The following is a 27,927-nucleotide window of genomic DNA, read 5'->3' on the forward strand; positions in this document are numbered from 1 at the left end:
AAACATGAAACCCAAATATAAACCCAAACTTTTGTTGTTTTTATAGATGTGATTTACCGTTGATTTGATTATACCATTCGATATTAGATCAGATTCATCAAGACGAGCCAAAACCATCTCCTTCTGCTGCTGCCCATTAAAAAAGGTTTCTAGCATTCAATGTTCAAAGTATTTGGGATGACAATCCATATTATGACAGGAAAAATTGCAAAGCTTGATTCCAAATATCTGCAAAAGCAACAAGATAAGTTACTACAAAAAACAAATTTCTAAGACACTTAGTGAATTTACATACAATGCTAAGAATTATATAATTTACATAAATATGATCTATACTATCTATAATAAGAGATTATGAGCTGATGTAAATCTGCCTATGTGTCAACTTCTAAGGTATGCCACATGTCAATGATGATGTCATAATTCCCATTTATTAGAAGACTTTAAAATTCAAAGATGACCCACATTCACCTTTTCAAACCACTGCCATCAAACCACTGCCATTCAAAAATTTGGCTCCACTTTCAAAATTTAAACATGGCTCCAGATTTAAAATTTAAACAACAGACATATAAAAAGCCCAATTCTCTCTCTAAAACTCATTTTGAAACCCTCCTCTTCTCTTTCTCTCTCTCAAATTCCATCAGCTCTAGATCTAGATGTATCTGTCCCTTTCTCTCGATCCAGCTTAAATCAAAGAAGAAAAAAATGCCATGGATTGAACTTATATCTGCAAATCCTACATCTCAGAAGTTATCAGCCCACCACTACTACAAATCTGGAGAACCACATCGACCCACCAGAGATTTATGAGAGAATTTCAAAATTTCACTGCTCCGTCGAAGATCTCCGGCCAGGTAATCGATGGTGAGTTGAATCAGCTTCCTGTTGCTGTGTGTAGGGATTGTTGGAGTCAGGATCATCTTCTTCTCTGATATTAAACCCTACACCAACTGTCTGGCGATTCTTCTCCGTTAAGCCCTGGTATACAAACCCTAATAATTCTTCTTATCCAACGAGCGATGATTGAAGGTTAGTTATGGGTTCTGGTTCTTGATTTTTTTTCTTTGTGTATTCATAGAATGATTTTAAAATATAATTAGGGATCTTTTTCTTAACACCACCGTTACTCAAACCCTAAAATCCATCAGCATTCTCCGTTTCTTCCCCATTCTGTTCAAAATTTGATTATTTCAATATACCCAATTCATCTTTGAAACGAAAAACAACCTTGATTAAATGGGTTTATTAAAAATAAGATCTTTTCGGTGATTTTGTATATTCGTTGAAACATTTGAGTTTGGGTGATTTTGTATATTCGTTGAAAGGGTTTATATATAGTGACTCTATTTATATTATAAGTAAAGGTTTGTAATTTTATATTCATTGGACTTTACTGTAACTATTGTTATGATGAACTTTAATAGTCTTTCTATTGGAATGAAAATATAATCTTCATTGGAACCTTAATGAATTATCAAATTGAAGATATAAGTTATGGATTCCAGTTCTATTAGCGATTCTTTTAAACCGTGTTCCTATACAGATTCTTTGCGCATAGTTGGAGATGAAATTAACCTAAACTGAATCTAAAATTCTGCAGAAATCGTTTCTGGAAGCAAATCGAGATTCGGAATCAATTAAAGCGAAAGCACTTTTATCTTCCTGAATGCATGTTTCTACAAAGGTCAGTTAGATGTGAATAAATCAATTTTTTGCACTTTTTTTAGAAAATAACTTCAGTTTATGTTAAAATTGAGTCGGCCGATGTGTATTATTTAAAATGACTTGTATTATTATTGTTGTTATTATTTTAGTAATATTGAATAGGTTACAATGCTCCAATTCTACACAGATTGAACAGGTTATTAAATTTTGTCTGATTCATGTGTTGGATTATATTCATACAGATCATCTTTCTAAATGTGTGGAGAGCCATGGATTTGAAACCTATGACAAATTTATCAAGGAAAAAGGAGGCATGCTTCAGTGGACTGATCTTCCGGCCTGATTACTTTGCGTTCGGTGATTCCGTGCCAGAAACAATTGGTCGGGCATGGAATATATTGGTTTGGAACTAAATGATGTATTAGAACACTCTAGCGGGATATCCTTAGGCGGACTAAAATGATGGTGTTTTAAGCTTTCATATAACAGCGGTTGATACCACTGTTCGGTTAAAACAACGGTTGAGACCCTTGTTCGGTTAAAACAGCGGTTGAGACCACTGTTCGGTTAAAACAGCGGTTGAGACCACTGTTCGGTTAAAACAGCGGTTGAGACCACTGTTCGGTTAAAACAGCGGTTGAGACCACTGTTCGGTTAAAACAGCGGTTGAGACCACTGTTCGGTTAAAACAGTGGTTGAAACCCCTGTTCTGTTGGTTTCGAATCCAATCTTTTAATGTAGTACAATCCACCTAGTTCGGTTAAAACAGTGGTTGAAACCCCTGTTAGTTAGTTTAACACCAATTTTGTCTGATTCATGTTAGTTAGGACTGTCTGATTCATGACTCTGTTGGCTGAATAGTTATTTGCTTGGTACGTGCCAGTCAGGTTGACCCAATAGGCTCTTTATCTGAAGTTTTCGTAGATAGTTAAGTGTTTTAAACTTGATCAGATTTTAAAATGATATTAAGTTTTTAAAAGTTCTTGTGATAAGTAAAATACATTTTTTTCTTGTGATATCATCGATGTTCTCCATTATTTTTCTTCTTTTATGCTCATTGTACTCAATCTCTCATTTGGCAGGGGAAATGAAGAGGCTCAAGGAACTGGTTATTGATGCCAAGAACGAAAATATAGGAGTTGTACCTCTTTTCGTTAATAATATGCTAGAAAGAAATTTGTTCCTTTACAGGGCTGTTAAATTGAAGGAAGGATCTGTAGTAGTGCCGGCCCAAAGGTAAGTCAAGTAAAGCTTACGCTTTAGGCCCCCAGTTTGGAAGGGCCACATTTTTTAAACTTAATTATGTTTAGACTGGGTTAAGTTTGGGCCTGTGAATAGTCTTGTGAGGCCTGGGTTAAGTCCATTCAGGAATCATTGTAACGTTCTCCTGGATAATCTAAAGGATCTTCAGAAATCGTTTCGAACATAAATTAGTTCTGAAATAGTGCCATAAATAATTCTGAAAGAAAATCGAGTTATGAAAATTGAATTTATAAAACGAAAGGCAAGATATATAGATTTTGAACCAACACCAGAAATGGTTTGTGGAAGCAAATCGAGATTCGGAATCAATTAAAGCGAAAGCACTTTTATCTTCCTGAATGCATGTTTCTATAAAGGTCAGTTGGATGTGATTAAATCAATTTTTTGCAATTTTTTTAGAAAATAACTTCAGTTTATGTTAAAATTGAGTCGCCCGATGTGTATTATTTAAAATGACTTGTATTATTATTGTTGTTATTATTTTATTAATATTGAATAAGTTTTATTTCAAAATTATAAAAAGATGAATAAAAAAGATACCAGTTTGCTCAATATGTGTTTTGTAACAGCCCGAAAACGGGTTTGGTAATCAAACTCCGTTAACACTAAAAGACGGGTAAAGTACCGTTAGTAGTAAAAATAACCAGGTAAATAATTGGATTTAAATAAGAAATCCTAATAATTAAATACAAGCGAATCAAAGTTTTAAGAGATTGAGTTTATAAGAGCCCGAGTTAACGGGACTTAAAATACAACGGGTTATAACTCCCGACCCCATTAAATTAACTAGGAATAATTAACCTAGTTAATAATATGTGATTAGGTTATAAATAATGGATTATAACTTATATAGATCAAAATAAAACCTTGAGGGACTAAAGGTGGACAATTGGAAACAAGTTTATAACTAAAACTTAAAAACACCAAAACACACACATATTTGTGTGTTTTGGTCGATATATGCAGGAGAAAAAGGGGAGTTCCCTTCCAAGAACCCTAACTCACAAAATTGCCAAAATCAAAGAGAAATCAAGCCAAGAATTTGGGGCTTTTAATAAAATCGTGATCACCAAGCTTAGGGGATCACAAGGTATGTTGAATTTTGATGTTTATTGATATTTCGAATTTTGTGATGAACATGCATGAACGAAATTCTTGCATGAATGTTCAATGTTATAGTGATATTGATGTGGGTACAAGTCTAGGAACAAACCCTAGATGTAAACTTGTAGGATTGTGCCATAAACTAGTGATTTATCAAATAGCCAAGTCTGAGCTAAGTGGGTTTTTGTTGATTTGATGAAATTGATGAGTATAAAGATCATAATAATTCATATGAATGAACTATTCGAACAAATTAGAGATTTTGTTAAGAGTTCATAAGTGATTAGAAGTGGGTTTTTACACAAGAGTTAAACTCATGGTTATGATAGTCAAAGTGTATATGTGCATACAATGACTAAAATTACATGTTGATTTATGGTTACTTGGGGTATGAATCAAATAACATGTTAGTAGGAGTAACGTCTCAAAAGATGAAGCTTACTAAATGGTTGATAATGCGCCTAAATCGAGTCATGTGAACTTGTTAGTGCAACCATATTTGTAGATTGGTGGTTTGACCTTTAAAAGTCAAACCGACATATGATAAGGTTCATTAAGAATAGCGATAAAAGATTCATAAGGTGTGAAAGTTATGATCTTGAATGACTAATCTAACCACCTTGAAAACGATGATGATAGTTTGACGCGCAACAAGCTAGGTGGAAGCTTGATGAGGAAGCGGGTCAAACGGAGCGCGTACGGAAAGAAAAGCGTGGCATGGATGCAAGGTAAGCGACGCTTACATCCTTTTTGTAGAATATGCATTATTTTGTAAATTACAAATGCGATTAGTTTAATATCCGAAATAAGAGTTCCGACGCTATTAACACGAGACGGAACAAACATAAATGATAAAAACCACGGGTCACGGTGAAAAGAGGCGAAACGGTAATTTAGTCACATAATGACTAATAATAAATGAGTTTTCATTAAGATCACTTTAAAGTGCAACTGATAGTGAGAAAATGAGTAAAGATGGAAATTTAGTCAAATATCGACTAAAGTAAATTGTAGTTAAAAAGGGGTCTAGTGGCAAAAATCCGAAATGGGTCGGATGAGCAAATTGATAACTAATAACCATGTTTTGCTACTTATGAAAATGTTGGGTCATATAGGCCAAACGGGTCAAATGGCGTGATAACACCATTTGACAATATCGACTAATGTGGTTGTCAAGCCTTGTGTTAACAGGAGCGATTAGCGATTCGGATAATTGCTTCGCCATAGAATATGTGTTAATAAAAGCAAGGTATAAATCGGGTCTAATTGTTAACCCGGGCCAGGTACGCATCAATGAGATTATATTTTAAATGTGCGATTTTGATCATCATTGTAGTGAAAGTCCTTCGTCGTAAATGAGGGACTAATGTAGATAAATATGCCTTTGATGGGTAAATCGGGCAAACTGTCACACCCCCAAATAACCACCTAGGGCATGTCCCTATTGGAGGTGCAACGATCCAACAAAGAGCCACCAATCATATCAAACACAAGTTATAATGTATTGAAATACCCAATTGAAAGAAATGTATCGTTTGAAAAGTTAAACCAAAACCAAAGTATTGAGCGGAAGCATAAATGTATAAGTGTGTAAATGAATGAAAACCAAATCAACATAATTGTTTATTATGACCACAACCACTCCAGCAGCATCAGACGGCAAGCTCCCAAGTTCCTTCAATAATTACCTACAAGCATGCAAACAAGTGTGTCAGACTACGCTGGTGAGTTCAAGGTTTTGTTAACAGGTTGTGTGACCATATATATGTTAATGCGATTCAACGTTGCGATACGATGTTGCTCATGCTAGATACCCTAGGGAATGTGCCCATATGTATCCGGGGAGTGTGCCCCTTAACAAACCCAATGCTCCTAACCGAGCATTGGTAATGATCGATCCATTGTACAATAACCAATATCCCAGTTAATCGTTTACCCAGAGTTTCCCTTCCAAATGTTTACCAGTTGTCCCAAACCACCGGGACGCATGCTTAGAGAGATGCAATGAACTCACCTTAGGTTTGCTCGGTAAGAATAGGCATTCATTTACGTTCGTAGTTGGTTAATTAATCCCTATTGTGGTTACCAGAGTTAGTCAATTTCATGTACACGTAAAATATGTGCTCTTTGCATTTATCATACAAGTTACAGATAACAGCACTTATGTTATTACATAGATCATAGCAAGCAGTTGGGTCTAAAAACAATACAAGTTCATATCCCACTATATCACAAGTGATTCGGTTCACATTTAAGTACACACGCTAATTGTGACAAGAAATCATGCATCACAATTTAACCGGTTATCTTCATGTAATTATCTAACAAGTATCTGGGCCTCACACGAGTTTACTATAAAGGTGTGGCCCATTGTTTACATAACCAATTAACAAACTATCACATAAGTCTGGTAAACGCGCGACCCATTATCCGTTCGTGGCCCAAACAGTGAAATAGGCCCCAAGGCCACACAAGGCCTGCCCAACAGTTGTGCGGCCCATTACCCCATTGTATCTTTATTTTATTTTCTTGACTTGTCGCACACAACAACATCAGCAACAATACTCCAATCGAATTATTAAACATAAAGTTCTCAAACAATTTTAATAGTTTCATCAAATACCCACATGATATCCATTATTAATTTCAATAATAATCTCAGTCATCTAACATGAATATATATGTATATGCAGCCCTCTCATCATTCAACTTCATCAATTCCTAATATTATACCTACCACCAATTCTCTACTGAATTTAAATAATACCCAACCCCCTTCGAAATCAAACAAAATAAGTCAAAACATCATTTATTTGTGGGTGGTCCCTACTATCATGTGCAATTCATCAGCAACATTCAAGCATGAAAAATACTCTGGTTGTACCCTATGCAAGTAAGGTTGTACACTTCCATGAACACCCAGTATCAAGTAATTTGAATAACAGTCATTTATGTCCAATTCTTACATACATATATAGCATATATAACATACATATCTTCACAGCTATTATCGAAACAAAAGCTACAAGAAAAATCGGTTTCATATTCAGACTTATCGATTCACAAGGTTCCTACGTAATCGGTCTGTATCAGTCACGTGTTCCTCCCTTATAAACAACCAGTCTAGGAACATGCTCATATACACACAACGTAACCGTTACTTCACAGTTCTCGTAATAAGTCTACACACATACATCGTTCTCATCTAAAATTTGAAAACAGTTCACATGCGCATATATATATATACCTAAAATCAACTTTATTGTGTCACGATGCACATAAAACTAAAGTCTAGATCGAACCGATGCACATAAAACTAACAACAGCTTCACGTATAAGTCTACTTTCTTGCAAAGCCTAAAGTCGGGATCGAACCGAAACCGAAACCGAAACAACACGTTCGTAAAACGAAGTAACGAGATGTGTGGGGCTTACCGGCGATCGGTGTCGGAGGAGTGGTGATGTGCTCCGGTTGCCGAGGGAGGGAGAGAGACGAGAGGTGTATGCGTGATGGTGAAGAAAGCTACTCCGATTGCCGTAGGGTTTGTTTTCGGGGTAAGGATATAACAATATATCCATCTTATACGTAAATTGTGAATGGCGGTTGATGGGGATGGGTGTGGGCCGAAGATAATAAGGATTGGGGTTGGGCCGTGAACATAGAACAGGGATGTGAGGGCAATTCCATTGCATGCCCTCATGAATAATAATCAAATACTGAAGTGGACAAGAATGTGTAGCAGCCCTCGGTCATGTTGATTGTTGTTATAATACCTATATTTATATTTGTAGTTGTTATAATACACATATCTACATGATCACAACCAATACAAATAACATATACTTATAGAATTGGGCTGAGGTTCGGAACTCTCGAATCCCGAGTTACGCGAGCGAGTTGAATCGACATGCTATACATGTAATTTGATTCAAGCGATTTGGGTCGGTTCAAAAGAATAAGAATTCGGTTTCTAAATTATAGTTTGTGTAATATAAAGTTATAATAAAATTTAGTTAAATATACAATTACGTCGTCAAATAAAATAAGTATCAGGTTCGCTTATAAATAAGAAGACGAACGGTTGCTACCTCGAAGTTATGGGTTGTCACATCATCCCCAAGTTGAAAGAAATTTCGTCCCGAAATTTAGCACGTGGCCGCTGAGGAAGCTAGTTTGGTTGCGTGGTTTCCTGGTTTTCCTGGGGTGTCACATCCTTCCCCCGTTGGTTTGGAATTTCGTCCCGAAATTCCGCAGAACGATAGGAATGAGGTCGATAGAAAATGTCTGATCAGCAAGAACAAGATTACAACCCTAAACTATGTGTGTGGCCTCTAGACTTTTACCGTTCTACTATGTGCTTGGTGTTTAAAAGTATTGGGGTAGGATTAAGCATTTGACTAACTTTGAAAGACACGAAACAAGTATCGGCACCCGAATCAAATAAAACAGTAACATAAAAGTCATCAAGTAGGAACTCACCCTGACCGATCACGAAGACACGTCCCCTAGCACCATTGTCGTCGTTGTTACCCCCATTGTTGTTCCCATTTCCTTGGTTGTTGTTGTTCTGATTCTGATCCAGCTGGTTCTGTGGTTGCTGATGTCTGGGCTGTGGGGCTCTACAATCTTTGGCTTCGTGGCCTGCTTTACCACACCTGTTACATGTTCGTCCACACTGCCCGAAGTGATGATAGCCGCACTTGTTACATCGCGGCTTCTTCCCTGCATACGAACCCTGACTTTGGCTACTTCCCTGGCCTTGATTGACAGAAAACGACTGGCTGATACTGCGGTTGCTACTGTTGTCTGGCCTTTTCTGAGTCTGACCCGCGCTAGATGCTTTGTCATAGTCATTCCACTTCCGCTTGTTATCATTAGCGGACGCAGTGGTAGTGGGTGCAGTAGTAGTGGCTAAAACACATGGTGGTAACGAGTTACTCTCCACCTCTTGATCCACAATCTTGTGGGTCAAACGAACAATTTGTGTCAAGTCATTGAGATGGGCTGCGGTGACCAAACTCTTTACACGCGAAGGCAGCCCCTTGACAAATAGCTCAATCCTCCGAGACATAGGCCGGGACAAGTTCGGGCACATGTCGGCCAATTCATACGATCGCTTCACATACGCTTCGATTTCAGATCCAACCATCTTCAAGTCGTAGTACTCGTTTTCCAACTTCTGGATCTCATCCCGAGGACAATACTCTTCCCTGATCAGCTCTTTAAAATCATCCCAAGTTGTGGCATTTGCTGCCTCAATGCCCAGCAACTGCACTTGGGCATTCCACCACGTTAGGGCACCATCCGCCAAGGTACCCGCAGCATATTTCACCCTGTCCCCAGCGGGGCAGTTACAGATAGCAAACACGGACTCTGCTTTCTCGAACCATCTCAGAAGTCCCACAGCCCCTTTGGTCCCGGTGAAGGTCTGTGGCTTACAGTCCATAAACATTTTGAATGTACACGCAGGCTGGTTGGGTTGAGGTTGCACTTGCTGACCAGCTTGATAGGCTGCTAAAGCCTCAGCCACACGGGTGTTGATTAAGTCTGTCAACTCAGCCTGAGTCATGTTGATGTTGCCACGTCCGTTTCCTCGTCCACTCATGGTTCTATAGTAGGGGAAGGTAAAAAATTTAGGAGTCGAGAACGAGAAAAGTGTTCAGGTTTATCACGTTAGGGACGATTAACTACCATGTTCATACACAAACAGGGAAGAATCCCTCTTACACTCGTTAAGCCTCATTGGGATTTGCATGCACCACGCGTTATTATTATGTGTGCACCCATGATAATAAGGCGGTTTGCATGCTCCTCTCGATGCTTCTTAACTTATGTTTGAAGTTTCTCCCACCCCAATCAACACAAAATATGCACTACCAACAAGATTAGGATTTACTAGATGCAAGCGTTATGTTACACTATCAATGTGTCATGATGTCTACCATGTCGTATCGTGTATGCTATAAATATAGTTACGTTTACTAGGCATATAATGTGTAAACTAATGAGGAACGAACCTTGCAATCTGAAGCTGAGTGTCATGGTCATCATTTGGATCAATTCGGTTATAGTCTGGTTTTATGAAAACATTTTAAAACCGAGTTCTCTATAACCAGTGGCTCTGATACCAATCTGTCACACCCCCAAATAACCACCTAGGGCATGTCCCTATTGGAGGTGCAACGATCCAACAAAGAGCCACCAATCATATCAAACACAAGTTATAATGTATTGAAATACCCAATTGAAAGAAATGTATCGTTTGAAAAGTTAAACCAAAACCAAAGTATTGAGCGGAAGCATAAATGTATAAGTGTGTAAATGAATGAAAACCAAATCAACATAATTGTTTATTATGACCACAACCACTCCAGCAGCATCAGACGGCAAGCTCCCAAGTTCCTTCTATAATTACCTACAAGCATGCAAACAAGTGTGTCAGACTACGCTGGTGAGTTCAAGGTTTTGTTAACAGGTTGTGTGACCATATATATGTTAATGCGATTCAACGTTGCGATACGATGTTGCTCATGCTAGATACCCTAGGGAATGTGCCCATATGTATCCGGGGAGTGTGCCCCTTAACAAACCCAATGCTCCTAACCGAGCATTGGTAATGATCGATCCATTGTACAATAACCAATATCCCAGTTAATCGTTTACCCAGAGTTTCCCTTCCAAATGTTTACCAGTTGTCCCAAACCACCGGGACGCATGCTTAGAGAGATGCAATGAACTCACCTTAGGTTTGCTCGGTAGGAATAGGCATTCATTTACGTTCGTAGTTGGTTAATTAATCCCTATTGTGGTTACCAGAGTTAGTCAATTTCATGTACACGTAAAATATGTGCTCTTTGCATTTATCATACAAGTTACAGATAACAGCACTTATGTTATTACATAGATCATAGCAAGCAGTTGGGTCTAAAAACAATACAAGTTCATATCCTACTATATCACAAGTGATTCGGTTCACATTTAAGTACACACGCTAATTGTGACAAGAAATCATGCATCACAATTTAACCGGTTATCTTCATGTAATTATCTAACAAGTATCTGGGCCTCACACGAGTTTACTATAAAGGTGTGGCCCATTGTTTACATAACCAATTAACAAACTATCACATAAGTCTGGTAAACGCGCGACCCATTATCCGTTCGTGGCCCAAACAGTGAAATAGGCCCCAAGGCCACACAAGGCCTGCCCAACAGTTGTGCGGCCCATTACCCCATTGTATCTTTATTTTATTTTCTTGACTTGTCGCACACAACAACATCAGCAACAATACTCCAATCGAATTATTAAACATAAAGTTCTCAAACAATTTTAATAGTTTCATCAAATACCCACATGATATCCATTATTAATTTCAATAATAATCTCAGTCATCTAACATGAATATATATGTATATGCAGCCCTCTCATCATTCAACTTCATCAATTCCTAATATTATACCTACCACCAATTCTCTACTGAATTTAAATAATACCCAACCCCCTTCGAAATCAAACAAAATAAGTCAAAACATCATTTATTTGTGGGTGGTCCCTACTATCATGTGCAATTCATCAGCAACATTCAAGCATGAAAAATACTCTGGTTGTACCCTATGCAAGTAAGGTTGTACACTTCCATGAACACCCAGTATCAAGTAATTTGAATAACAGTCATTTATGTCCAATTCTTACATACATATATAGCATATATAACATACATATCTGCACAGCTATTATCGAAACAAAAGCTACAAGAAAAATCGGTTTCATATTCAGACTTATCGATTCACAAGGTTCCTACGTAATCGGTCTGTATCAGTCACGTGTTCCTCCCTTATAAACAACCAGTCTAGGAACATGCTCATATACACACAACGTAACCGTTACTTCACAGTTCTCGTAATAAGTCTACACACATACATCGTTCTCATCTAAAATTTGAAAACAGTTCACATGCGCATATATATATATACCTAAAATCAACTTTATTGTGTCACGATGCACATAAAACTAAAGTCTAGATCGAACCGATGCACATAAAACTAACAACAGCTTCACGTATAAGTCTACTTTCTTGCAAAGCCTAAAGTCGGGATCGAACCGAAACCGAAACCGAAACAACACGTTCGTAAAACGAAGTAACGAGATGTGTGGGGCTTACCGGCGATCGGTGTCGGAGGAGTGGTGATGTGCTCCGGTTGCCGAGGGAGGGAGAGAGACGAGAGGTGGTATGCGTGATGGTGAAGAAAGCTACTCCGATTGCCGTAGGGTTTGTTTTCGGGGTAAGGATATAACAATATATCCATCTTATACGTAAATTGTGAATGGCGGTTGATGGGGATGGGTGTGGGCCGAAGATAATAAGGATTGGGGTTGGGCCGTGAACATAGAACAGGGATGTGAGGGCAATTCCATTGCATGCCCTCATGAATAATAATCAAATACTGAAGTGGACAAGAATGTGTAGCAGCCCTCGGTCATGTTGATTGTTGTTATAATACCTATATTTATATTTGTAGTTGTTATAATACACATATCTACATGATCACAACCAATACAAATAACATATACTTATAGAATTGGGCTGAGGTTCGGAACTCTCGAATCCCGAGTTACGCGAGCGAGTTGAATCGACACGCTATACATGTAATTTGATTCAAGCGGTTTGGGTCGGTTCAAAAGAATAAGAATTCGGTTTCTAAATTATAGTTTGTGTAATATAAAGTTATAATAAAATTTAGTTAAATATACAATTACGTCGTCAAATAAAATAAGTATCAGGTTCGCTTATAAATAAGAAGACGAACGGTTGCTACCTCGAAGTTATGGGTTGTCACACAAACGACCCTTATGGGTGGTTTGGGAATCACGTATTATGATCATGTAATCCTTAGATAAACATCAAGGCCATAGGCATAAAACTTTGTGGGTCAAATGCCTAGGAATGGGTCTTTTTCGTAAAATGACAAACCGAGATGTAAAACGCTACATAAGTAGTTTACTATATCAAATCCACCACAAATATATTTGTGGTGGAAGACCTTTTGAAAAAAAAAACTAATGTGAAAATTTTGGTGCTAAAAGTAAATGAGCGAGCTTATTGCCTAAAAGGACATAAATACCCTTAACGGGTCAAAATAAGATTTTAAGTAAAAGCGAGTCAATAATGCGTAGAAATCCGTAATTGGAACCTAATATGATAGGTAATATTGGAATTAAAGGGTTCATGAGAAATGGGGGTCAAACAAATACAATTGTTTGATAAAATGCGTAAACGAGTTAAAATTCGGTAAAAAGGTAACGACTCGAAGGCTTAGAAGTCTTAAAATTTCTTATGTTGGATGTAGGATTTTAACTCCATGAGATGGAGGATTCAATTACGGACACGTATGAAAAAGAATCGGGTAAAACGGATCAATAACGAAGGAGTTATGGTCGTTTCCGTGAAAACTGGCATAGCTGAAACTGAGTTGTAGACCTGCTGATGCAGGGGCCACCGTAAATTACGGTGTCCACCGTAATTTACGGTGGAGTTGAAAAATGTTACGGTGGATCTCTTCTGATTTACGGTGGAAGGATAAAGTTTCAGGGGCTACCGTAAATTACGGTACCCACCGTAATTTACGGTGGGCCCTGTATAAAAATGTATTTTTTTAGCAAGTTTCGTTTCCCGAACTCGTTTAGACACATTTTAATCTCCGTAGGACTAAAGCATTTCATGTTTATGAAATGTAGGTACATTTTGGATGCCGAAAGACGATCAAGCTCAACGAAGAACCGAACACGACATAGATACACGCTTCCGCACTTTGCCACGTTGTAAATTTTAAACAACGAATTTAATCACGTGATGTAGAATAACTTATAATTTGTAAAAGTTTTTGAAAACCCGTATTTTTATAATATGTGTAGTCTTAACTACACATCTAATTGTTGGTATTTACAAGTAAAACTGTTAATAGTAACTAGAGTGTTACAAGTTGGCATCAGAGCCCTGGTTTAAGAGATTCAAGTATGGTGGGGGAAAACCATGCTTGGACTTAAACGTTATGCTCTTGACAAAGATTGGTGTTCGGTTCGAGGCTTGATCGCAAATCCGGTAAGTGCATGTATGCTAATGGTCTAGCGCATTAAAGTGTTGTAGACAACACATAGGGTTACCGTGTAATACACGTTACCCCAATTAAATGATGGATATAGTTGATAAAAATACGCGCGTTGACGTGTATAGTAGAAAAAGCCTTGTATTATAATACAGGTGGTTATTGAAGTTGATATTACTAACTTTTGTGAATATCTTGATTGAAGGACACTTGCATTTAAAGATGACAAGAGCTGAACAAATTAAGGATATGATAGAGGAACGGTTCGAAGTATGACGATAGGAGCATGCTCACTAAGGACTAAATCGCGTAACGACCGCGAACAAGGTTAATGGCAAGAAACGCCCGTCGGGGCAAGCATTACAAGGTGCGTGTTTTTAAATATAATCGCACAATTAGCAATATGCAACAAACATGTAGAGAATGATCGTTGCATAGGTAAATTAGAAACTTGGAAAACCTGAACAGAAATACATATCCAGGATGTAATTTCCAAGAAAACTAAATAGGGGCGTTACTTACATAGGGCGTGATGTGAAAACTGTAAAAAGGTCGTGTATGTCATGTGTTAAATCACTTACTCTGGCCAAGTAAGTAGTGGCATATGATACCACGAGTTTCTTATAGCGGACACATTTACATCCGATGTAGTAAGGGCGGAATGAATGGGATTAACTAAAAAGTACCCAAATGAATCAGATAAGCAAAATATTTGATAATAATGTAAACACACAACCGAGTGACGGAAGCGTATTACAACAGGATAATGAGCCCGAGTGAAGGGACAAAGAAGCATGTAAAATGATTTAGACAAGTATTGGTAGGGAGTGTACTTACACTCGAACCCAGAAAACGCAAGCATGTAAAATGATTTAGACAAGTATTGGGAGGGGGTGTATTTACACTCGAACCCAGAAAATGCAAACATGTAAAATGATGTAGGCATGTATTGGGAGGGGTGTACTTACACCCGAACCCGAAGAATATAAACATGTAGAATAATCAAGATATGCATTAGAAGGGAGTGCACTTACACTCGAACCCGGAAAAATGAAAATATGTCTTTAAACGAGTCGTTTTTGTAAAACGTCAAACTCGAGGACAAAGTCGGAAAATAGAAATGAAGCGAGGTCTTAATGCATACTGGGAGGGTCGTAATAATAACGACTTCGGTAAAACACCCGGTTGATGGGTAAGAATTGAACGCATGCACAGACCGAGAAACGGAAACTCGGATAGAAAGTTAAAGGACTCGGGTTTTGGGTCATAACTAAAAGATGACAAAATAATGTAAATAAAAAAAATTGTGAATAAATTATGTTCAACTATTTTAAAGTTGAACGGGTCGATTACAATATCACGCCGGACGGCATGAATAAATACAAACGGGATAGTGGTACCGTTAAAAGCAAAAGAATAATGAGCCTGGTAATGGGACATAATCGAGTATGGATATATGAAAACTGGAGAATGGTGAGCATAAGATGAACCTACGCATAAATGATATGAGAAGTCATAAAGTCGGAAAATTTCGTCCGAAAATAAACAAATGAAGCCTTAGACTACGGTCAAGGTCAACTAAAGTTCAAAAGCGGAAATATACGATTCCAAACATAACAAGACATGTTTTGAAGCTATATATGCATATATACATATATGCATTTGAATGTAGATACAAATAAAAGATGAATCTGTGGGATCATCGTAACCTACGGGAATGCGACTAGTGTTAAGGTCTATGGGATCAGAATGACCCTCGGGTCACGAAAAGAAAGGGAAATAAGCCTTAGGGTTCCCATTAAAAGGGGGTGAAGACCTAAGGAAATAGCCTACGAGGCCACGTGAGAGAACCTACGAATTACTTAAACAAAGCAAGGGAACCAGTGAGAATCTCCGCGTAAAACAAAGACTGTAAAAGAGTGAATGCCAAGTCGTCAAAATTGCTTGACATAACTTAAAGATAAAACATTAAACTAAAATTCCGTTTTAGTCAAAAACAACGTTTTATCAAACATATATAGTATGAGATGATTGGGAAATAAACCTAAAACACGACGTGACGCGATCACGGTCAGGAAAGTTATGTGAAATAAAATCACATATTAGCCCGAGAGATGGGTATAAAGTAACTGGACTAATAAGACTAGTCAATGAGGCCGGTTAAGATCAATATTTAAATTAAGAAAGTGTTCAACACGCTATCTATATTAAGATTAGCGTGAAATAATCATAGTTGATAAGCGTGTATGACCTAGTGGCCAAATGGCTACCCAGTCAAGCCAAATAATAAAGGTAAGTGAATACAAAACGACAGTGATGGTCCATGAGGTCATAATAACGAAAAGTATTGATCGCCTATACTGAGCGATCACAAGGCAACACAAACAAAGTGTTCGGAAGTCAGATCGAGTAAAGGCACGAGAAAAAGAATAAAGCCGGAAGGTATGTGGTAATATGCCTTGTAGAATTCCGTTAATAGCACATTTAAATAGTGCTAAATAAATAAGATAAAATCAGGAAATTCATTTTAGTGGCGAATGCTATACGAATGAACCAAATAAATAAGTTCGTAAAGAAAAGTGGTATGTTTGTAAACAGTGAAAGATCTCACTAGAAACATCCAAATGGGTGAAAATAACGGATTCACAAGGAATCCGAAAGTAGAAAGGCGATGGATTTCGCTAAGTTACTCAAACAAGTCGAAATGAGAAGATGGCGTTATTCTGAGTTGCGTTAATTCGCATAAAAGATACATACGTTGTGTAATTAAAAGATGTTACCATATTTGTCTAATGACACTAACAAATGGTCAAAATGGGAGTAATGCTTAGAAGGTTACTCAGTTTATGTACATTGATTTTAAACTCAATGAATTATGTAAGAAAAGGTTTCGAGGACGAAACCTCTTTAAGGGGGGTAGACTTGTAACAGCCCGAAAACGGGTTTGGTAATCAAACTCCGTTAACACTAAAAGACGGGTAAAGTACCGTTAGTAGTAAAAATAACCAGGTAAATAATTGGATTTAAATAAGAAATCCTAATAATTAAATACAAGCGAATCAAAGTTTTAAGAGATTGAGTTTATAAGAGCCCGAGTTAACGGGACTTAAAATACAACGGGTTATAACTCCCGACCCCATTAAATTAACTAGGAATAATTAACCTAGTTAATAATATGTGATTAGGTTATAAATAATGGATTATAACTTATATAGATCAAAATAAAACCTTGAGGGACTAAAGGTGGACAATTGGAAACAAGTTTATAACTAAAACTTAAAAACACCAAAACACACACATATTTGTGTGTTTTGGTCGATATATGCAGGAGAAAAAGGGGAGTTCCCTTCCAAGAACCCTAACTCACAAAATTGCCAAAATCAAAGAGAAATCAAGCCAAGAATTTGGGGCTTTTAATAAAATCGTGATCACCAAGCTTAGGGGATCACAAGGTATGTTGAATTTTGATGTTTATTGATATTTCGAATTTTGTGATGAACATGCATGAACGAAATTCTTGCATGAATGTTCAATGTTATAGTGATATTGATGTGGGTACAAGTCTAGGAACAAACCCTAGATGTAAACTTGTAGGATTGTGCCATAAACTAGTGATTTATCAAATAGCCAAGTATGAGCTAAGTGGGTTTTTGTTGATTTGATGAAATTGATGAGTATAAAGATCATAATAATTCATATGAATGAACTATTCGAACAAATTAGAGATTTTGTTAAGAGTTCATAAGTGATTAGAAGTGGGTTTTTACACAAGAGTTAAACTCATGGTTATGATAGTCAAAGTGTATATGTGCATACAATGACTAAAATTACATGTTGATTTATGGTTACTTGGGGTATGAATCAAATAACATGTTAGTAGGAGTAACGTCTCAAAAGATGAAGCTTACTAAATGGTTGATAATGCGCCTAAATCGAGTCATGTGAACTTGTTAGTGCAACCATATTTGTAGATTGGTGGTTTGACCTTTAAAAGTCAAACCGACATATGATAAGGTTCATTAAGAATAGCGATAAAAGATTCATAAGGTGTGAAAGTTATGATCTTGAATGACTAATCTAACCACCTTGAAAACGATGATGATAGTTTGACGCGCAACAAGCTAGGTGGAAGCTTGATGAGGAAGCGGGTCAAACGGAGCGCGTACGGAAAGAAAAGCGTGGCATGGATGCAAGGTAAGCGACGCTTACATCCTTTTTGTAGAATATGCATTATTTTGTAAATTACAAATGCGATTAGTTTAATATCCGAAATAAGAGTTCCGACGCTATTAACACGAGACGGAACAAACATAAATGATAAAAACCACGGGTCACGGTGAAAAGAGGCGAAACGGTAATTTAGTCACATAATGACTAATAATAAATGAGTTTTCATTAAGATCACTTTAAAGTGCAACTGATAGTGAGAAAATGAGTAAAGATGGAAATTTAGTCAAATATCGACTAAAGTAAATTGTAGTTAAAAAGGGGTCTAGTGGCAAAAATCCGAAATGGGTCGGATGAGCAAATTGATAATTAATAACCATGTTTTGCTACTTATGAAAATGTTGGGTCATATAGGCCAAACGGGTCAAATGGCGTGATAACACCATTTGACAATATCGACTAATGTGGTTGTCAAGCCTTGTGTTAACAGGAGCGATTAGCGATTCGGATAATTGCTTCGCCATAGAATATGTGTTAATAAAAGCAAGGTATAAATCGGGTCTAATTGTTAACCCGGGCCAGGTACGCATCAATGAGATTATATTTTAAATGTGCGATTTTGATCATCATTGTAGTGAAAGTCCTTCGTCGTAAATGAGGGACTAATGTAGATAAATATGCCTTTGATGGGTAAATCGGGCAAACGACCCTTATGGGTGGTTTGGGAATCACGTATTATGATCATGTAATCCTTAGATAAACATCAAGGCTATAGGCATAAAACTTTGTGGGTCAAATGCCTAGGAATGGGTCTTTTTCATAAAATGACAAACCGAGATGTAAAACGCTACATAAGTAGTTTACTATATCAAATCCACCACAAATATATTTGTGGTGGAAGACCTTTTGAAAAAAAAAACTAATGTGAAAATTTTGGTGCTAAAAGTAAATGAGCGAGCTTATTGCCTAAAAGGACATAAATACCCTTAACGGGTCAAAATAAGATTTTAAGTAAAAGCGAGTCAATAATGCGTAGAAATCCGTAATTGGAACCTAATATGATAGGTAATATTGGAATTAAAGGGTTCATGAGAAATGGGGTCAAACAAATACAATTGTTTGATAAAATGCGTAAACGGGTTAAAATTCGGTAAAAAGGTAACGACTCGAAGGCTTAGAAGTCTTAAAATTTCTTATGTTGGATGTAGGATTTTAACTCCATAAGATGGAGGATTCAATTACGGACACGTATGAAAAAGAATCGGGTAAAACGGATCAATAACGAAGGAGTTATGGTCGTTTCCATGAAAACTGGCATAGCTGAAACTGAGTTGTAGATCTGCTGATGCAGGGGCCACCGTAAATTACGGTGTCCACCGTAATTTACGGTGGAGTTGAAAAATGTTACGGTGGATCTCTTCTGATTTACGGTGGAAGGATAAAGTTTCAGGGGCTACCGACCCACCGTAATTTACGGTGGGCCCCGTATAAAAATGTATTTTTTTAGCAAGTTTCGTTTCCCGAACTCGTTTTGACACATTTTAATCTCCGTAGGACTAAAGCATTTCATGTTTATGAAATGTAGGTACATTTTGGATGCCGAAAGACGATCAAGCTCAACGAAGAACCGAACACGACATAGATACACGCTTCCGCACTTTGCCACGTTGTAAATTTTAAACAACGAATTTAATCACGTGATGTAGAATAACTTATAATTTGTAAAAGTTTTTGAAAACCCGTATTTTTATAATATGTGTAGTCTTAACTACACATCTAATTGTTGGTATTTACAAGTAAAACTGTTAATTAGTAACTAGAGTGTTACATGTTTTGATCTCAGCACTTATTAAATGTGTTCCTTTTTTGGGAAATATGGGTACCGGTACCAAAAATGTCCGGTACAGTGTACGGTGTCGGTACCTTGTACCAAATGCTATCCCTAGGTCAAGCCAACCAATGACCCTTTTGCAAAAAAAAAAAAAAAAAAAAAAAAAAAAAAAAAAAAACCATTTTGCATGAACAATTTTGACCTATGACACAACATTCCCAGTTCACTACATCTATATACTATAAAAATTGGTTAGATTCAGAGGGAAAAAGTTGAAAGTGTCTCATAAGTGTATTATTTTTGTTAGTACAACCTCTTAAATCACCTTTAACAAAATTACTATGATTGTCATACTAACAAAATTACTATGAGGTCAGTTTTAATCCATCTAAAGGTGGTTATTTTGACCCATTTATGAGTAAGCATTTGATTTGGTCTACACTTTGCCACAAACGGGTCACATGGTTAAATATTCATGGGTAAGCATTTTATCCCTTTTTTTCGGATGTGATTTAATCATTTTGTTTTATTGGTTTTGTAGTTATTTGAGTTTCTATTAAAGATTGCTCGTATTCTATTTTCATTTTACAAATATGTCGAGATTGATAGGTGTAGATGCGGTGCGAAATTCATAGCTTCATCTAAAATGATTTCTGGTCAAGTCTTATGGACAAATCAATTTTGTTACTTTAGTTGAAGTAGGTGATGTGAAGGTTGTTTTCAATGGTCATGATCACATAAAATGATTTCTGTGGGAAGTGAACTGGAATTTATCTTTGTGTAAATAGTGGTTTATCCAGTGGTTTCAAGGGTATATATTATTATGGTAAAGAATGCGTTTTTTCGCCATTGCTTTATCCGGTGCTTCCATCATTACCTTGATGAGGTAACAAATGATATTTAAATTAATATAATCAGCTGTTGATATGTCAAAATATACATGTGTTATATAGTTTTAGGTTAAAACAAGATTTTGTTTAGTGATTTTCTGTTGTCCTTATGTTGAGTATGTAGAGCTGGCTTCTAATTTCTGATTAATGGCAGTGATTAAGTATAATTAATGAGAAAAAGACCATATATGGTTGTCAAAAACTTGATAGTAATAGTGACGAAATATTATTTTAAAAAGATCTGTTGGAACTTGGAACTTCTTTATAGGTCGAGTGAAGATTGATTCTCTACTCCTTGAGCAGAAGGCAAGAGCAATTACTTTGAAACATCCAATCAAGGCTAGATGTGAGAGTATCGTGATTTGTCATCCATTTGAGATGTTGAGCACAGACGTAACTCTTATATCAGAGGTGCAATTGCTAACACGGACAGCCGATATTGTCTCAATTGCTTCACTCAATCACCATGAGGTAATAAATTCAATTACGTGTTACGTTTCTTTGAATAAACGCTGAATCATATCAGCGCGTAACATGAAGTTGGGGACTATGATATCCTTATTGTTTTGAAATGCTAGATATGACTTATCATTCTAGATTTTTATGATATTATAACTATTCTTTTCAAATCACTATAAAATTAGTTTAAGCCATTCCAATACTTATGCACTCTTCGGTTAAGAAAGTGTTTTGAAACCACTTTTGAAACCATTGTTGGGTCAATAGATGGATAAAAACAGATGTTTGAAACCACTATTGGGTTAAAACAGTGGTTGAAACCACTGTTGGGTTAAAAAGTGTTTTATGGAGAAAACGGTGGCTTGAAACCACTGTTTGGTTAAAACAGTGGTTTGTGGAGAAAACAGATGTTTGAAACCACTGTAGGGTAAAAACAGATGTTTGAAACCACTATTGGGTTAAAACAGTGGTTGAAACCACTGTTGTGTTAAAAAGTGTTTTGTGGAGAAAACAGTGGTTGAAACCACTGTTGGGTTAAAACGGTGGCTTGAAACCACTGTTTGGTTAAAACAGTGGTTTGTGGAGAAAACAGATGTTTGAAACCACTGTTGGGTTAAAATAGTGGTTTGAAAACAGGTAGGAATGGAATGTCACACAGCGTTAGAAGTTAATCTTATATTCGAAACATGATGTCTTGATTATTCATTAGTTTTTTTTTCTTTTTTATAATTTTTAGAGTTTGTTAGAAGCGTGTTGTTAAGTTCAATTCATTAGTTTTCCATTTGATTTTCAATTCTTGCACTTGCAGTCATATTATTTAGGGCTTTGAGTAATTTTGGGCATTAGATACTCATGATGTACCAAACATGCAAAAGTTTATAACAACTGTTTTTATCAAAGTGGGTAGCATTGCTTAGGTCAATTTTACATAATAAGCCATTAAATTCAGTTCTTCAAGGCAACGCTATGGTTTGAGTTGATTACCTTTTTTTATTCCAAGTCTAATAATATTTGTTATTTCTTTTTACAGCCAATTTGAAAGGAAGGATGATGAGAGCTTGAGAAAACGAAAGGAACAACTTTTTGGCAATGTTGATATCAATAACGTTAGAGATATTTTTAGTATTTTGGAATTCTTATTAATTGTTTGAATGTGTCAAATGGTGTAATTCATGTACTGGAATGTGCTAAATATAAATGCATGTACAGGCATGCATTTTAATGGAATTTGATCAATGAATGCTGCCAAGAATAATGTTAAACACACACACACACACATATATATATATATAGTTTTTTTAAATAAAGAGACGGATATGTTGGAAATTAAATGATGTTGGTGTACATTTAGATTTCTTCAGTTTAAATGATGTTGGTGTACTTTAGATTTCTTCAGTTAGGGGGTTGAAATGGGCTTTATAGGGCTATTGATTTTGTTAGCCTTTGTTGGGCTCTTGAACTGTTCAATAACATTTGGATCAAATATAAGGGGCTTTATTGAACTGTTCAATAACATTTGGATCAAATATAAGTGCTCTAATCCATTATTAAGTTTAATTGGATCAAATATAATGGGCTTTATTGAACTGTTCAATAACATTTGGTTATTTGAATTAGGCCAGGCTTTAATTATTAGACAATATAAAATTAGGTCATGCTTTCATTTTAGACAAGAAATTTTCAGTTAGTTAGCTAATTTCTATATCAAACATGAACTAAATACAAACAATTTAAATGATGTATTATAATCTATTTCGATGGTTATTAAAGCTACACGTGTGGTCATACATACTGTCTTCAACATTACTTTATAAAGATACAGAACTAAAGACCAAAATTTAAATGATATATTATAATCTATTTTTTAGTATTTTATTTCAATCATTACTAAACCTACTCGTGTGGTTACACGGGTCCTACACCTAGTTTATTTATTGTTTGAAATACAAAAACCAGAGCCCTAGATAGAACTTATCATGTAAAAATATAAAGAAAATTATTTGTACATAGAAGCATAAATGTCTTCCTACTGGACTTCTAAACAAAACATATCAAACCAAAAGAGAATGCTAATTTAGTATAAAAAGGACTTTACAATAGAATAGCATTAAAATATAATAAATAAAATAACATGAGAGCATACCTTCCTTACAAGCTCATCATCATCCACATAAGTGCTTAGTTTCCCAAATAGCTCACATAAAGCCTACCCACCTCATTAATAGTAACTGCAAGAATTCGAAGTGTTCAGTAGCAATCACAGTCCAATAAACATGTAATACATGTTAAATCTGTATGTCAGTCGGGCATACTCAATCTTCGTCGGATTACTCAACTTATGCGTCTGTACTCTGTTTATAGCCGCCCTTTCCTTCGCACGTTTTGTTGTTTACGAGGTCAAATAGGATTGTATGTAGGCTTTCATTAATCGACTAATTGGTGCTTTCAATGGGCTGTTTAGTGTATTACTAGTAACTGGGCCTTGGATAAAGAAAACACACCCATAAATTTGGAGGCCTTTTAATTTGGGTGACCCTAGGCCTGGGCCTAGGGTCTAAAGCCCATTGGGCCAGCCCTGGTTCCACTGTGTCGAAGAAAATTCCTAGATACGGTATATTTGTAAATTATCAATTTTCTAAAAAAAACAATTGAAATTTACTTCCTTATTATTAATATTATAATTTCGTGATAATTATTTAATACAATAGTGTTAATTATTAATTATCAAATAAGTTAGTTGTCGATAATTAAGTTTTGCCAATTTTCATATGTTACAGTTGTGCTCTGCCAGAAAGATCAAGTCTCAGCTAAAGTTGAAAGCAGGCATGATATCATTAGTCAAGGGGGAGTCTGTAAGTACAGTATCCGGCAACTGAAGTTTATCGATGCCACACAGAACTGATAGCAACAATTAAGGGGGAGTCTGGAAGTGCAGTTCCTGCCATGTGAGTATGCTTTATCAATTCTGGTCAACAAAGTCAAAGGTCCAAATCAAAGAAGTCAAAAATGGTGAAACATGACAGATTCCAGATTTGTAATGTGTGCCTTGTCCAAATTTATCTGTTAAATTCGGACTAGGTTTGGTAGTCCGAATTTGTATAGGAGTCCGAATATGTCTATAAGTTCGGACCTCCTAGTTATCTTGAGATAGCCGAGTTTGTTAGTTAGTGTTTGGAGACTTTGTGATGTCTGAATATGTGATATATATTCGGACTAGGTTTTTGTCAGAGTTTGTGTATCCCGGACAATATGCTTTGTCCGGGTTTAGTACCTAGTCTATATGTGTGTGTGTGTGTGTGTGTGTTGATAGGGTAGGTTAGGGTAAGAACTCTCACAAACTCCTACAATCCTTCAACAGTGTGTGCACATTTCTAGAGAGGGAAACTATGTGTTAGTGAGAGAAAGCTAGGTTTAGATCTTATTGATCTAAACCAGCTTGTAGAAGATGATGTATACTCTTTCGGTTTGTAAATCTGTGATGATTGATTCGATAATAAAGAGATTCATCTTCTACATCTTTCTGTCTTTTATGTTTTTGGTGTTTCACATCTTGTTCGAGGGCAGTGGATGTTGTTCGTCGATGATCCAGGGGGTCTTGGGGACACTCAGTACACGTAACACAGAAGTTAACTTTTGAATTGAGGTGAATCCTAGACATCCTCTCGCATCGGTTTTTTGCTTAAAGTAGTCACACACACTCATAACCGCTTCTTCCTCCTTCGCAACTTCTTCGAAAAATAAAAATCTTTGGTATAGACCGATAAACAAATCTTCCAATGGAGGCGAAGACATTGTAAAGAGTATTTTTGGTACAAAACAAGTATTGTTACATTGGGAAACCTCTATTTGGACTATCCTCTATTGCTTTGATCTAAACATCTGTTTGGCCAAACATATGTTTAGTCTTCTTCATAAGACCTTTGCTCTTCAACAGACTTTATTCTTCAACAAATCTTGTTTCTTCTTGAACAACGGTTCCAAGGCTTTTGTAACAACCCTTGAAAAAGGCCATAACGAACCATAATCGAGACTCCAAACACTTACAATAGGAACCAACACGAGAAATGAAGGAACCCAAATTTAGACCCCGCCGCGCTACACGACGGTATTAGAAAGATCTGGTCGCGTGACACGACACCTCGTTGTTCGCCAGAAGACACATGGTAGCCATGTGACATGCCTACATGGTGACTCTTTACACCTAAGCCCTAGCTAACACCTTCGCGCCACGCGACGGTGATAATGGAACCCGGTCGCGTGACGCGACGTGGTGGTTCTTCAACTATAAATTAGATGTAATTTGAGCATTTCAACCTGTTCAAATTCTTTCTTTCTTTCTCTCACTCTCTCGTTCTGTTGTTTTAATTCCCAAGCCCCTAAACCCTCGAAATTCTGCTTTGTAGAAAGTGTGCTAACCCTGATTACTAGTACGATACCCTGTCCGATTGATCTGAAACAAATCAACGGATGTCAAAGTACTGCCTAGATAAGGCGATACTTTGTTAACTACATTGGGATTTTAATCTCGTGATTACCATTAAAGTTTGAATTGGGTTAATACACTAATACGAGTTGCATTGTGTGCTTATCTAGAAATTAGAACTTAACTAGTAAAGTTAGTGGTTAAGTAAATCTAGCAGTTAAGAAAACTTAGCGGTTAAGAAAGCTTAGTGGTTCAGTGAACTTAATAGCTAAGGAAACTTAACAACTAAGTAAGCTAAATAAGTTAATTAATTAATCGGCTAAATAAGTTTATTAATTAATCGGCTAAGTCAATTAATAAATTAATAGGGTAACTAAGTTAATTAATTAATCAGATAAGTAAGTTAATCGGTTAAGTAAGTTACTTGATTAAATAGTTAAAGATTAATCAGTTAAACAACTAAGTAAGATAATCAGTTAAAAAGCTAAGTAAACTTGACAGCTAAAACAATTAAGTAAACTTAATAGGTAAATAAACTTAATAAGTAAGAAAACTTCCTAGCTAAGAAAGCAATCTGCCTTACCTATAAATAGGTAGCCTATGACTTCATTCTTTCTTGTTCATTTCTTCTTCTCTTCTCTCTTTATAGTTGGTGTTCTAACCAACGATCACCGATACGATACTCTGTCCCATTGATTAGTAAACTGAGTAACGTATGTCAAAGTGCTGCCTGAATAAGGCAATGCTTTGTTAACTGGCGTTGTAGTTTTGATCTCGTGACCATCGTTAGGTTTGATTTGGTTTTACACTACTGCGTATCCTACTCTGTTAAACTATATGTTTAACTATCCAAAAGCTGAGAACCATAAACTTACTATCAAACAAGATGCTTAATTACCAGAAGATTCAGAATTATAAGTAGATGCTTAACTATCAGAAGGCTTAAAATCAGGAGACCTGTTAAATCAAGACTGTATTCTAACAAGGTGAGTCATTCTCTTTTTATCAAATGTTTTGCAAAACCCTAAATGTTTTTTAGTTATACTTACAGTGATTAAATCTTTGTATTATGAAATTACTGCCGGTATGTGGGGTTTTGTATACACTACTTGATAATCTTCATTATTGGACAAAGAGTTAGCCAATGAGTGATATGACCACAGTCATAGGAACTGCCACCGATTGACAAATATTGATTTTAGTAACTAATAGATGTAAACAAATGTACAAACTCTTAGTGTTGTAAATTATAGCAGTGTGTTCTTTTATACAATTGAATGATTTCACCAGTATTTTCAGATGATAAAATGTTTTTAAACATGTTTCAGGTGATTACTATAGATCTGAATAAGAGTTGTGATACGGCACCAAAAAGCTTAAAGAAGTGGCTTACTTTATCAATTATGTATTCGGGTTTATCCCATATTAAAGCTGCCTTTGTAAAACACGGGTTTATTCCCATCTGTTTAAATAAATAAAATCCAGTGGTTCTAAACTCTGATATTTTTCCTAACTCACGGTCCTGGTGAAAAATTCCGCTGCAATATTTTCGAAATAACCATCGGCACCCACTTGACTGTTCACAACTCCTGTCCAAGGTGTGGTCGGGCGTTGTGACAAAAGTGGTATCCGAGCCACTGGTTTAAGCAAATAGGTGTTGTAATAATACCTAAGCTTAAATAAAAGAGTTAGGAAATTAATATTGACTGGTAGCACCCAGGATAGTATTTAACTATTTATACTTGAACGTAAGAAAAATGCCTTAGTATATGTTTCGAGATAAGCTAATTACTTGCGTAGATAAAGTGTGATGGGTGTTGGTATGCCGAGATGATGATGACTAGAACATTGCAAGTATGATAAATAAGCAATAACACTTGATCACCGTTATTTATTGCTTATTAGTACTACTCTGTTTTGGAATATGATCCGTCATGTGAATACTAATTTCCTTGTTTCTTGATGAAAGTCCTAATAAAAGATGCACCTTTAAAAATCATAATTTGAGAAAATTCTG

At 36.3% G+C, this 27,927-nt stretch overlaps 2 long non-coding RNA genes across 4 annotated transcripts; both read left to right on the top strand.

Annotated features, from left to right (window-relative positions):
- Positions 1-586: 586 nt before the first annotated feature.
- Positions 587-3,276, top strand: LOC110877682. Its single transcript, XR_002557235.2, has 4 exons — positions 587-1,032; positions 1,604-1,687; positions 1,911-2,049; positions 2,751-3,276. It is a non-coding gene; the product is annotated as an uncharacterized LOC110877682 (long non-coding RNA).
- Positions 3,277-3,880: 604 nt separating this feature from the next.
- Positions 3,881-19,933, top strand: LOC118480368. Of its 3 annotated transcripts, none has more exons than XR_004862210.1 (5): positions 3,881-4,021; positions 4,675-4,763; positions 14,346-14,507; positions 18,246-18,334; positions 19,893-19,933. It is a non-coding gene; the product is annotated as an uncharacterized LOC118480368 (long non-coding RNA). The 3 variants fall into 3 exon arrangements; XR_004862211.1 differs by lacking the exon at positions 19,893-19,933 and adding an exon at positions 18,798-19,878; XR_004862209.1 differs by lacking the exon at positions 19,893-19,933 and having other exon boundaries at positions 18,246-18,791.
- The last annotated feature ends 7,994 nt before the right edge of the window (positions 19,934-27,927 follow it).

This window comes from Helianthus annuus, chromosome 7 (assembly GCF_002127325.2).
Source record: "Helianthus annuus cultivar XRQ/B chromosome 7, HanXRQr2.0-SUNRISE, whole genome shotgun sequence".
Classification (NCBI taxonomy): domain Eukaryota; kingdom Viridiplantae; phylum Streptophyta; class Magnoliopsida; order Asterales; family Asteraceae; genus Helianthus; species Helianthus annuus.